The sequence below is a fragment of the Mesoplodon bidens genome (genome assembly GCF_964165515.1).
Source record: "Mesoplodon bidens genome assembly, chromosome: 2".
Lineage (NCBI taxonomy): Eukaryota > Metazoa > Chordata > Mammalia > Artiodactyla > Ziphiidae > Mesoplodon > Mesoplodon bidens.
In genome coordinates this window covers 39518693-39529152 of record NC_138177.1, presented here as the reverse complement: position 1 = coordinate 39529152, position 10460 = coordinate 39518693, and the positions used below count along the sequence as shown (strand labels likewise).

Sequence of the window (10460 nt, the reverse complement as noted above, 5' to 3'; positions counted from 1 at the left end):
TTCAGGCAACTTCATAATTCCATCTTCCCAAAACTTTTTATCTTTTTGAGCAAAGAATTGTTCCAGGTGCCTTTTACAGTCTTCCAGAGCATTGAATATTTTTTCCATTAAGAGAATTTTGTAAAGACCTAAATAAATGGAAATCTGAAGGTGCAATGTCTGGTGAATATGGCGGATGAATCGGAACTTCCCAGCCAGGCTGTAACAGTTTTTGTCTGGTCATCAAAGAAACATGTGGTCTTGCGTTATCCTGATGGAAGATTATGCATTTCTGTTGACTAATTCTGGATGCTTTTCGTCGAGTGCTGCTTTCAGTTGGTCTAATTGAGAGCAGTACTTTTTGGAATTAATTGTTTAGTTTTCCAGAAGGAGCTCATAATAGATGACTCCCTTCCAGTCCCACCATATGCACAACATCACCTTCTTTGGAAGATGACTGGCCTTTGATGTGGTTGGTGGTGGTTCATTTCACTTGCTCCACGATTTCTTCTGTTCCACCTTATTGTACAGTATCCACTTTTCATCGCCTGTCACAATTTGTTTTAAAAACAGAACATTTTCATTACGTTTCAATAGAGAATTGCATGCGGAAATACAGTCAAGAAGATTTTTTTCACTTAACTTATGTGGAACCCAAACATCAAAGTGATTAACATAACCAAGTTGGTGCAATGATTTTCAATGCTTGATTTGGATATTTTGAGTATGTCGGCTATCTCCTGCATGGTATAATGTTGACTGTTCTCAATTAATGTCTTGATTTGATCGCTATCAACTTCAGCTGGTCTACCCAACTGTGGAGCATACTCCAGCGAGAAATTTCCAGCACAAAACTTCATAAACCACTTTTGACATATTTATCAGTCACAGCACCTTCTCCATACACAGCACAAATCATTTTTTTTTTGCGTTTCAGTTGCGTTTTTGCCCTTCTTGAAGTAATCAAGCATAATATGCCAAAAATTAATCTTCAATATTGAACTGGGTACACAAAAATTCACCAATTTTGATAAGTCTTTTTAAAAATGCGTGCTGATATAACAGCTGTCACATACAATCTAACAAAATTGTTTAGAATGACATTAAAGACAACTAAGTACTACCAGAGCCATCTTACAGAAAAAACCGAATGAACCTTTTGGCCAACCCAAAATAATGAGGCTGGTGGACCGTTGGTGGACACCCAGAAGATTACTGGAAGGGTACATCTAGTTCAGGTAAAAATTGAAGGCGATTTCCTGGCGTGTTCCTTCTCTATACTTGAGGAAGAACCCATGGACATGGTTCTGGCTCTGGACATGCTGAAATGGCATCAGTGTTCCACTGACCTCAAGAAAAATGTACTCGTGATCAGCACCACAGGCTCACAGACCACCTTTCTTCTGGAGGGGCAGTTACCAGAGTGTGCCCAGTTGGCATATGTGGCCAGGCAAGTGGAAATATGGCCAAAGGAGGTTGCAGACCAAGAACTAGCAGAAGCCCTTCAGAAATCTGTAGAGGATGCAGAGCATCAGAAGTCATGACGCATGTCGTGTGTGTGTACTGAAGCTAGAGTGGGCCCCAGAACAGAGACAAGAGGTAAAGAAACTGCCTCACTGGGAATGTCATCATTACCAACGTCAGGTGGATTTAACCATCAAGCCCATCCTTCAGGACAGAGTCCTGAGATTGGTAATCCTACAAGTCTTGCTCACTCTGTCTCTGCTTCAGTCTACCCCAACAAGCCCAGTGACCCAGACAGCATTGAACCTAAAGCTGTGAAGGCTTTGAAGGCTTTAGCTGAATTCCAGCTAACCTCTGAAAAGAAAGAACATCTTTCTCTACAGGATCTTTCTGATTGCTTCCCCAACAGACAATGCTCCAGCAAACCAGAGTCCAGCTACGCCTTTGCAGAATTCACTTGAAGAAGTCATTGTTGCAGAAATCTAGAGACATCTGCTGAAAGAAGAACCCAGGGCCTCAAATCTCATCTCCACAAAAACAGGAAGCTAGGTTATTTGTCACAGCTACTAGGATGCAAGAACCACAGAGGCTTATCAGTGAAAATTGTTGGCATCCAGAATATCAGTACCTGAGTCAGGTAAATGGCCCTCAGCAGCATGAAGAACCGAGGAATGAACAGCATGAGGTTATAAAACAAAATGTTCCACATGACCATGAACATCTTTATAACAGAGGGGACCTTGAACTTCTTGGAGAAAAACAACAGAATCAACAAAGAAGTGTTGATTTGGAAGCTACAATGAAAGGAGACAGTTTACAGCAGAATGGGGACCTTCCAGGTACAGAGAAAAATATTCTACCTTCAGGATGCTTTGGCTGCTCAAATTCAGAAACACTTGTGGAAGTAGATAGAGTAGAACAGTCCTTAGTTGCTGTGCTTATTTCAGCAGGCTGTCAAAATACCAATGTCAAGAACATCGGTGCATCTGATCTCACCTTAGATAATCCCTTGATGGAAGTAGAAACATCAGAATGTAAACTTTCCCCTGAAATTTTGAGTAATTCCATTTCCACTCAGGATTTACAGCTTCTAGAAAGTAATGTTGAAATGTCTGGAACAAATAAAGAATATGGGAATTGCCCTCATCTTTAAGTCTCTGTGGCAGTGGTCAGCCCTCTGCAGAGTCAACAGAGGAATCTTGCTCATCTATAACAGCAGCCTTGAAGGAACTTCCTGAACTTTTGGTCATTAATAGTAAACCAGCTTGAGAAAACACATCTGAAGAAGTTATCTGTCAATCAGAGATAGTAACTAAGGGCCAAACAGGTATTAAGGACCCTTCTGAAAGATGGTCCCCAAATGAGCATCTTACAGCTACCCAGAGTGAACAGTGTTCACAAGTCTCCTTTCATCAGGCCATATCTGTATCAGTGAAGACAGAAGAATTAACAGACACTTCAACTGATGCTGGAGTAGAAGATGTAGAAAATATTAACTTCAGGGGTCCGTGTGGTAGCCTGTTAACTGATAAGGAAGGTGTCCCCAAATCTAGGGAATCAGTAAATGAGAGCAGTTCTGTCACTCTAGCCTCAGCTAAAATGTCTAATTAACTACACTGCACCTTAGGTGTAGAAATTTCACCCAGACTTTTAGCAAGTGAGGAGGATGCACTCAATCAGACTTCTGAGCAAACCGAGTCCTTGTCATCCAGTATCACATTGGTTAAAGATTCAAGTCAGGGCACACAGAATCCAGTGACAGACAGGCCTGAGACCAGAGAAAATGTTCTGAAGCTGCAGGGCCACTTCTAGAATTTGAACCACCTACCAGCCATCCATCATCAAGTCCCTCTTTCCTTACACAATTAACTTTTCCTGCTGCAGACATTGACCAGATTCTCTGTGCTGGCTTTACTTTGCAGGAAACTCTTGGGGCTTTGCATCGAGTTGGTGGAAATGCAGACCTTGCACTTATTGTTTTGCTAGCAAAGAACATTGTAGTTCCTACATAACTATGGAAAAGTGGACTAGACATTACTCCATTCCCTTAAAAAAAGCTACACACACACGCACACCCACCCACCCACCCACTGCATATACAGTATATGTAGAAACCTGCAAGCAGAATGTTGAGCCAGATTTTTTTTTAATTTTGTTTTTGGCCAAAGTAATTTTTGATCTCTCGACTGATGGATTTGTCTATTCTAGTTGTTAAAATTTGGGCCTTTTTAAATGTATTGGCAGTATGTGCATACAAAAGCTTTTTATTATCATTAAGATGATGTAATCTGGAATAAAATTGATGATATTGTGTATAGCATAAAAAGTAAAAATAAAAATAAAATAAAGTAAATCCTACATTGTCTGCAAAATAATCCAGGGCTTGAGGAGCAGACAGACCACCAATAGTAAGCTGAGGCCTATGGGTGGGAAAGGGTGAGAGGTCAAGGACCTGCTATTCTGGTCAACCTCTAGCTATTTCAACTTTGAGCTATGATACCACATGAACAAGACCTCTCTGTTTAGGGACTTTCATGGGGAATCAGGGGAAGGGGATGTCTTAAGAAGGATCTTGTCCTCTGAATTCATACAGCTCCTGAGAAGACTTGATTTCATAGCTGGAATGGCAACCAAGGTTCTGTCTGCTTACAATTCTAATTGCACATTTATACCATATTTTTATTTCTCTGACCTTCTGGGAAAGACTGAGAAAAAGGAAATGGACTTTGTTAGATCTTCATTAGATATATGGAAAAAACGTTTGCTTCTCACAGTTGAGCTTGTGTCCTTTACTGTTTGTTTCACATACTCATGCTCTGGATCACCCTACTGGCAGGAAGGACATCCCCTGAGCTTTCAAATCCTACTTACCTATTGAGCAAAATCTAACCCAAGTGTTTTTCTATGAATCCAACTACTCAGGCATTCTTAGTGATTGCTCTATTTCCTAGTCTTATAAAAGGGCACCAATACCAGAAATAGCCAGGAGCTAGGAGAGATGCTGGGTGTATATAGAAAAATGAGACACAATACATACCTATAAGGAAACTTGCAGCCTAGTGAAGGGGTCAGATGCAGCAATAGCTTATTATAACACAGTGCTGTGATAAGAGATGTGCATAGACAGCTATGGAAGACAAAGTTTGGGCATCTGATACAGAGTACAGTATGGAGTCAGGGATGATTTTCTGGAGGAGGCAATAGGTTTTGTTGAGTTTTGAGATTAAGTTGGTATAGACTATCAACGGGGTGGTTCCAGGCAAATCTGTCAAAAGCACAGAGGCATGAGATGGCATGGGAAATCCAGAGAACTACAGGCAGTTCAGTAACCCATAACCAGACCCTCTTAGCTCACTTTTATTTTATTTTTATTTTTTATTTTTTACAGTAGGTCCTTTTTGGTTATCTATTTTAAATATAACAGTGTGTACATGTCAATCCCAAGCTCCCAATTTATCCCTCCCCTCAACCCTTCCCCACTGGTAACCATAAGTTCATTCTCTAAGTTTGTGAGTCTGTTTCTGTTTTGTAAATAAGCTCATTTGTATCATTTTTTTTTTAGATTCTGCATATAAGTGATATCATATGATATTTGTCTTTCTCTTTCTGACTTACTTCACTTAGCCTGATAACCTCCAGGTCCATCCATGTTGCTGCAAGTGGCATTATTTCATTCTTTTTAAAGGCTGAGTAACATTCCATTGTACAATATGTACCATATCTTCTTTATCCATTCATCTGTCAATGGACATTTAGGTTTCAGCTCACTTTTAACCGGTTTCCTTTAAATTTTTTCAAAGGAAACTAGGAGGGCTCTTTGATGGCAACATGCAGTTCCTCATCTCAATTGTCCCAAGCAAGTCTATTCCTTGGCCCCTGACTCAGTTCAACAAGATTGTGCAGAAATATAGAAATCTTCTACTGTTACTTACACAGGTCCCTGGGGGATATCACTCCCTCTCCTTAGCAGTTTATCACAGGACCTCACAAAATGTCTGCTCCTTGAGTCCTTCTGACAATTCTATCCTCTACACCTTGCTAGATTTCTAGTGATGTGTTAGAAAGCCTTACAGATTGGCTCCCTGAGGGGACTAGCCACCCTTAAGACAGCTCCAAGAGTAGCTGGAACATAAAATATAAGAGAGAAGTGGCAAGAAATGTGGTTAGGGGGAATATGAGTGGGAAACCAGATTATGAAAATCTTTGAAAGTAGACAGAGGGGCCAAAGGAAAATTAGACTGTTGACCTATAAACTGAGCCACACAGATGAAAACTTGCTTGTTCTAATTGCTCTAAGGTACAAGCTGGTCCCTCTTACTGAATTATACATACATTTCCTGAGGGCAGAAGTCCTGCCTAATATTTCCTCTATGATTCTACATACATGTTCAAGCATATAGGAAGGAGTACAAAATATGTTGGTCAGTGGATTCGAATGGGCTACCAAGTGAGGCTGCATAGATTCTTAGAAAGGGATACTTGCATTGCATAGAGTCAGATTTGCAAAGGCAGGGAGGGGTAGAGTTTGTATGTTTATTTAGAGTCTGAGATCCTCTCCAATTACTCCAGCCTATTCTAAATGGCTGTTTCTCTCAATTTTCCACCCTCTCCGCCACTAGGAGGCAGCATAATTTCCCTTTGCCCTTTGGGACAAGGATTCTCTATCCCATAATACATAGTACAAACATACATACATAATGCACACAAAAATTTATGTTCCACCTGAAGCTTTGACCTTGATTGACTGGAAAAATGTTGCCTGGTGTTTTGGCCAGTTGGCCCCAACGCTCAAGACAGAGGGTTCTGGAGCAACACTCTGACCTCCAACTATCCCTGAAGGAGCTGCCCCAATGAAAACTACTTTCTATGAAGCATCTGAATGGTACATTTATTCTGCAAGCAACAACTGGCAAACTCAAACATTACAGAATCCTATATTGGGTAAAGAGGGTTGAGATGGGGTTGGCGGTCCTCTCCTGTTGAGTTTTATGCAACCTTGGACCCCTAGGAAGTTTCCACAGAAAATCAGTTCAGGATGTGCTGGCCTCGTTTGTTGTAGCTTTCTGTTTATTTCTTAGTAGTTGCAATATAGTGGCACTTGTGCTTACGCCAGCAGCCTGAAGCCTTTTAGCAAACTAGAAATATAATGCCCTATTAAGAAGCCAAAGTATGTTCCAAGCATATTTTTCTCAAGGTCCGTGTTTCAGGATTACTTCTGCCTTGGTGACAGTGAAACTTAAGGAAAGCTATTTAATTTGATCATCATTGTCAATGTGCCAGTTAAACGGAGTCGGCGTGTCTCAGGCTGTCCTGGAAAAGATTTGTCAATCAGTTTAGCAGAACTTCTCAAAGCTTGTGACATCAGAGGGTTTCAGGTTATTTCTGAGTCACAAGACGGGAGAGCCAAGGCCAAGAACATGGTCAGCCTCACTCAGACGCGCAGCTTCTGTCAAAGTCAAGTCTTGGGCTGGCCTCCTGCTTAAGCCCCTTTAAGAAAGATTTACTTTGACAGGTGACTAGTGCAAAGACCAAGATTATAAGCTACTATATGTGTGTGGGGAGCAGAGACCATGCAAAGTTTTAGGAAGAAATTCAGCTTTTCTTCCTTTGAGCTTTGCTGAAATCTCTCCAGAGTTTTCAAAGGCAAAGTCAGCACTGTTCCTTTCATAAACATGTATTGAGTCTGAACTCTTGCCAGGGCCTAGGACACGAGGGAAAATGAGACCTGGAATGTAGATTTGGCCATCACACCTGTTGCAGATGGGCTTGCACTGGGCTAAGGGACATAGCCAAAGACAAATCCTTTCCATGTGACACATTCATGAGAATAAATAATAAAAGATAAATGAAATACTACTTTTAAAAAGGAAATAAACATTAAAGCAAAACAGAAACATTGACTTGGATTTTTGGAGCTGCTATTATAATGGAAGAGTCACACATGTATATAATAAAAGAGATGATTATAATGTACAGAATTGCCACCCATATAAGTATTTTCTAAATTGCTATGAGAATGCAGAAGGAGTTATTGATAGCAGTTTAACTCTCTTCCCACTGAGAATTTGCAATACTAATGACAGAGAAAGCCTGGTGGAATCACCTACCAGGAAGGCAGTGGCCTTGATTCAGACAAATCTTATTCATTCACTCAGCAAATATTTATGGAGCACTTATCATGTGTTGTTAGGTTCTTGGGATACATCAATTAACAAAAGGAAAGAAGATTCCTGTCCTTATATTCTAGCAAAGAAAACAGGCAATGACCAATAAAAGCACTTCCTCTTTTTAATTTTTTTTTTTTTTTTTTTTTTTGCGGTACGCGGGCCTCCCACCGCTGCGGCCTCTCCCGTTGCGGAGCACAGGCTCCAGACGCGCAGGCTCAGCGGCCATGGCTCACGGGCCCAGCCGCTCCGCGGCACGTGGGATCCTCCCAGACCGGGGCACGAACCCGTCTCCCCTGCATCGGCAGGCGGACTCTCAACCACTGCGCCACCAAGGAAGCCCTCTTTTTAATTTTTAATTGTTTTATTTCTATTTTGTGTGTGTGTGTGTGTGTGTGGTACGCTGGCCTCTCACTGTTGTGACCTCTGCCACTGCAGAGCACAGGCTCCGGACGCGCAGGCTCAGCGGCCATGGCTCACGGACCCAGCAGCTCCGCGGCACGCGGGATCTTCCCGGACCGGGACCCGCGTCCCCTGCATCGGCAGGCGGACTCTCAACCACTGCGCCACCAGGGAAGCCCTATTTCTAATTTTTTAATTGAAGTACAGTTGATTTACAATGTTGTGTTAATTTCTGCTGTACAGCAAAGTGATTCAGTTATACATATATACATTCTTTTTCATATTCTTTTCCATTATGGTGTATCACAGGATATGGAATATAGTTCCCTGTGCTATACAGTAGGACCTTGTTGTTTATCCGTCCTATATATAATAGTTTGCATCTGCTAATCCCAACCTCCCACTCCGTCCCTCCCCCAACCACCTCCCCCTTGGCAACCACAAGTCTGTTATCTATGTCCCTGAGTCTGTTTCTGTTTCATAGATAGGTTCATTTGTATCACATTTTAGATTCCACATATAAGTGATATCATATGATATTTGTCTTTCTCTTTCTGACTTACTCCACTTAGTATGATAATCTCTAGTTGCATCATGTTGCTGCAAATGGCATTATTTCATTCCTTTTTATTTCTGAGTAGTATTCCATTTTATATATGTACCACATCTTCTTTATCCATTCATCTGTCGATGGATATTTAGGCTGTTTCCATGTCTTGGCTATTGTGAATAGTGCAAAAGCACTTCCTCTTAAGTAACACGAAATCTAATTGGTTTTTTGTTGCCATCAACTACTAAAATCCATAGGACATCCTAGCTCTTGATCCTGAAGTCTCACTAAAATGAGAGAATCCAGCAGTATGTTAGAATGATGATTGCCCCAGATAGATCCTGAAGACAGTTTTAGAATTAATGTGAGCCAGCTGTGTGCTGGTAAATGCTTAACAATTGTCTCTCAGAAATGCATAACAAAAAATAAAGCCCTCATTTGTAGTATCTGCCACTTTTTGTGGTATAAGTACTCTCACTGTGGCCATTTAAAATTAACAATGAGATATTACTGAACACAGAGTTGGAGAAAAAAGATATACAATGACTCTTAAGAGCCAGTGCAACCTGGCTCCAGCACACCACTGATTGAGGGCTCATAGGATAATGAAACATCCCACATGGAAGGGACCTCAAAGTCCATGGACAAAAGTTTCTTGTTCATGGTGTATTGCAATCATTTCTGACAGAGGTGTCACAAGTGAATTGCTACAAATACTGTATTTCCTTAAATCAGTTTATTGATTAAAAAAAAGCTTTTGGGGAAAAAAAGAAACATTAAACCTACACAGAATTTATTTTATTTACCGACTAGAGCACATTCAGTACTTAAAGGTTCTTCTTATTTACTTTTGGCCATGGGCAGCTATGCAGAGCATTGTAGTGAGAAGCTGCTATTCTGGGGAGCTTTACTGCTTTTGCAGACTTAATATTGACCTTGAAATTGAGACATATTAAAGAATACCTGGGTTTGGTCTACATTTCTTATTGGCTTAAGCAGATATTTTGTTTTCTTCTTAAATTATGTATTGAGGATTGTTAAACAGTTAGTTCCTCTTGAAAATCAGCCAGGAGATTTTGCCAGATCCATGTTTTGAGTCTGAGTCCTTTGTGATGGATTAGTCAGTTACACCAAGTTATTCCACCTGGATGTTTGCTGCCTCTAATTTCATTGTGTGTGTCTCAACAACAAAATAAAACCCTGCTCGGGTCTAAAGGACACCTGGTTGTTGCTTTACCAAAAAATGTGAAGGGTGTTCACTCCTCTTTTGACAAACTTTGATTCACTTTTCCTAGGTGTGTCTGCCTGGACTTATACACTAGGAAGTTTTTCATTTCAAGGCTGAAAGGTCGGGTAATATTTTGGTGAAATTTTAAGTAAACTTAGAGAATTACATTAAGTAAAATTCAACCAAGCACCACATGTAGTCCAACTTTGGAATTGCGAAAAAAAAGAAAAAAGTAAAAATATGAAGATATAATACAACTACAAAAACATAACCTTTGACAATTAAAATAATATTCATTAAGTTAAGTGTCAACATTTATAAGAGATGCACTACTGTTGGCTTTCAAGATGGAAGAAGGCAGCCACAAGCCAAGGAATGTGGGCAGCATTTAGAAGCTAGAAAAGACAAGGAGACAGATTCTCCCTTAGAGCCTCTGGAAGGAACGCAGGCCTGATGACAACTTGATCTTAGCCCAGTGAGACCCATATCAGATTTCTAACCTGTGGAACTGTAAGATAATAAATTTGTGTTGTTTTAAGCCACTAGGTTTGTGGTAATTTTTTACAGCAGCCATAGGAAATGAATGCACATGTGCTTCTCTACATTTTCCAATCTCTCTACAGAGAGAGCATAGGTGGGGCTGTGAGACTAGCTCTGGCTCTTGGAACGGAGG

General features: G+C 40.7%; 1 pseudogene across 1 annotated transcript; it reads left to right on the top strand.

The window, feature by feature from the left end:
• The first annotated feature begins 1601 nt into the window (after positions 1-1601).
• LOC308612679 (regulatory solute carrier protein family 1 member 1-like) lies at positions 1602-3455 on the top strand (annotated as a pseudogene). Its single transcript has one exon. The product of its transcript is annotated as a regulatory solute carrier protein family 1 member 1-like (transcript).
• Positions 3456-10460: the final 7005 nt, after the last annotated feature.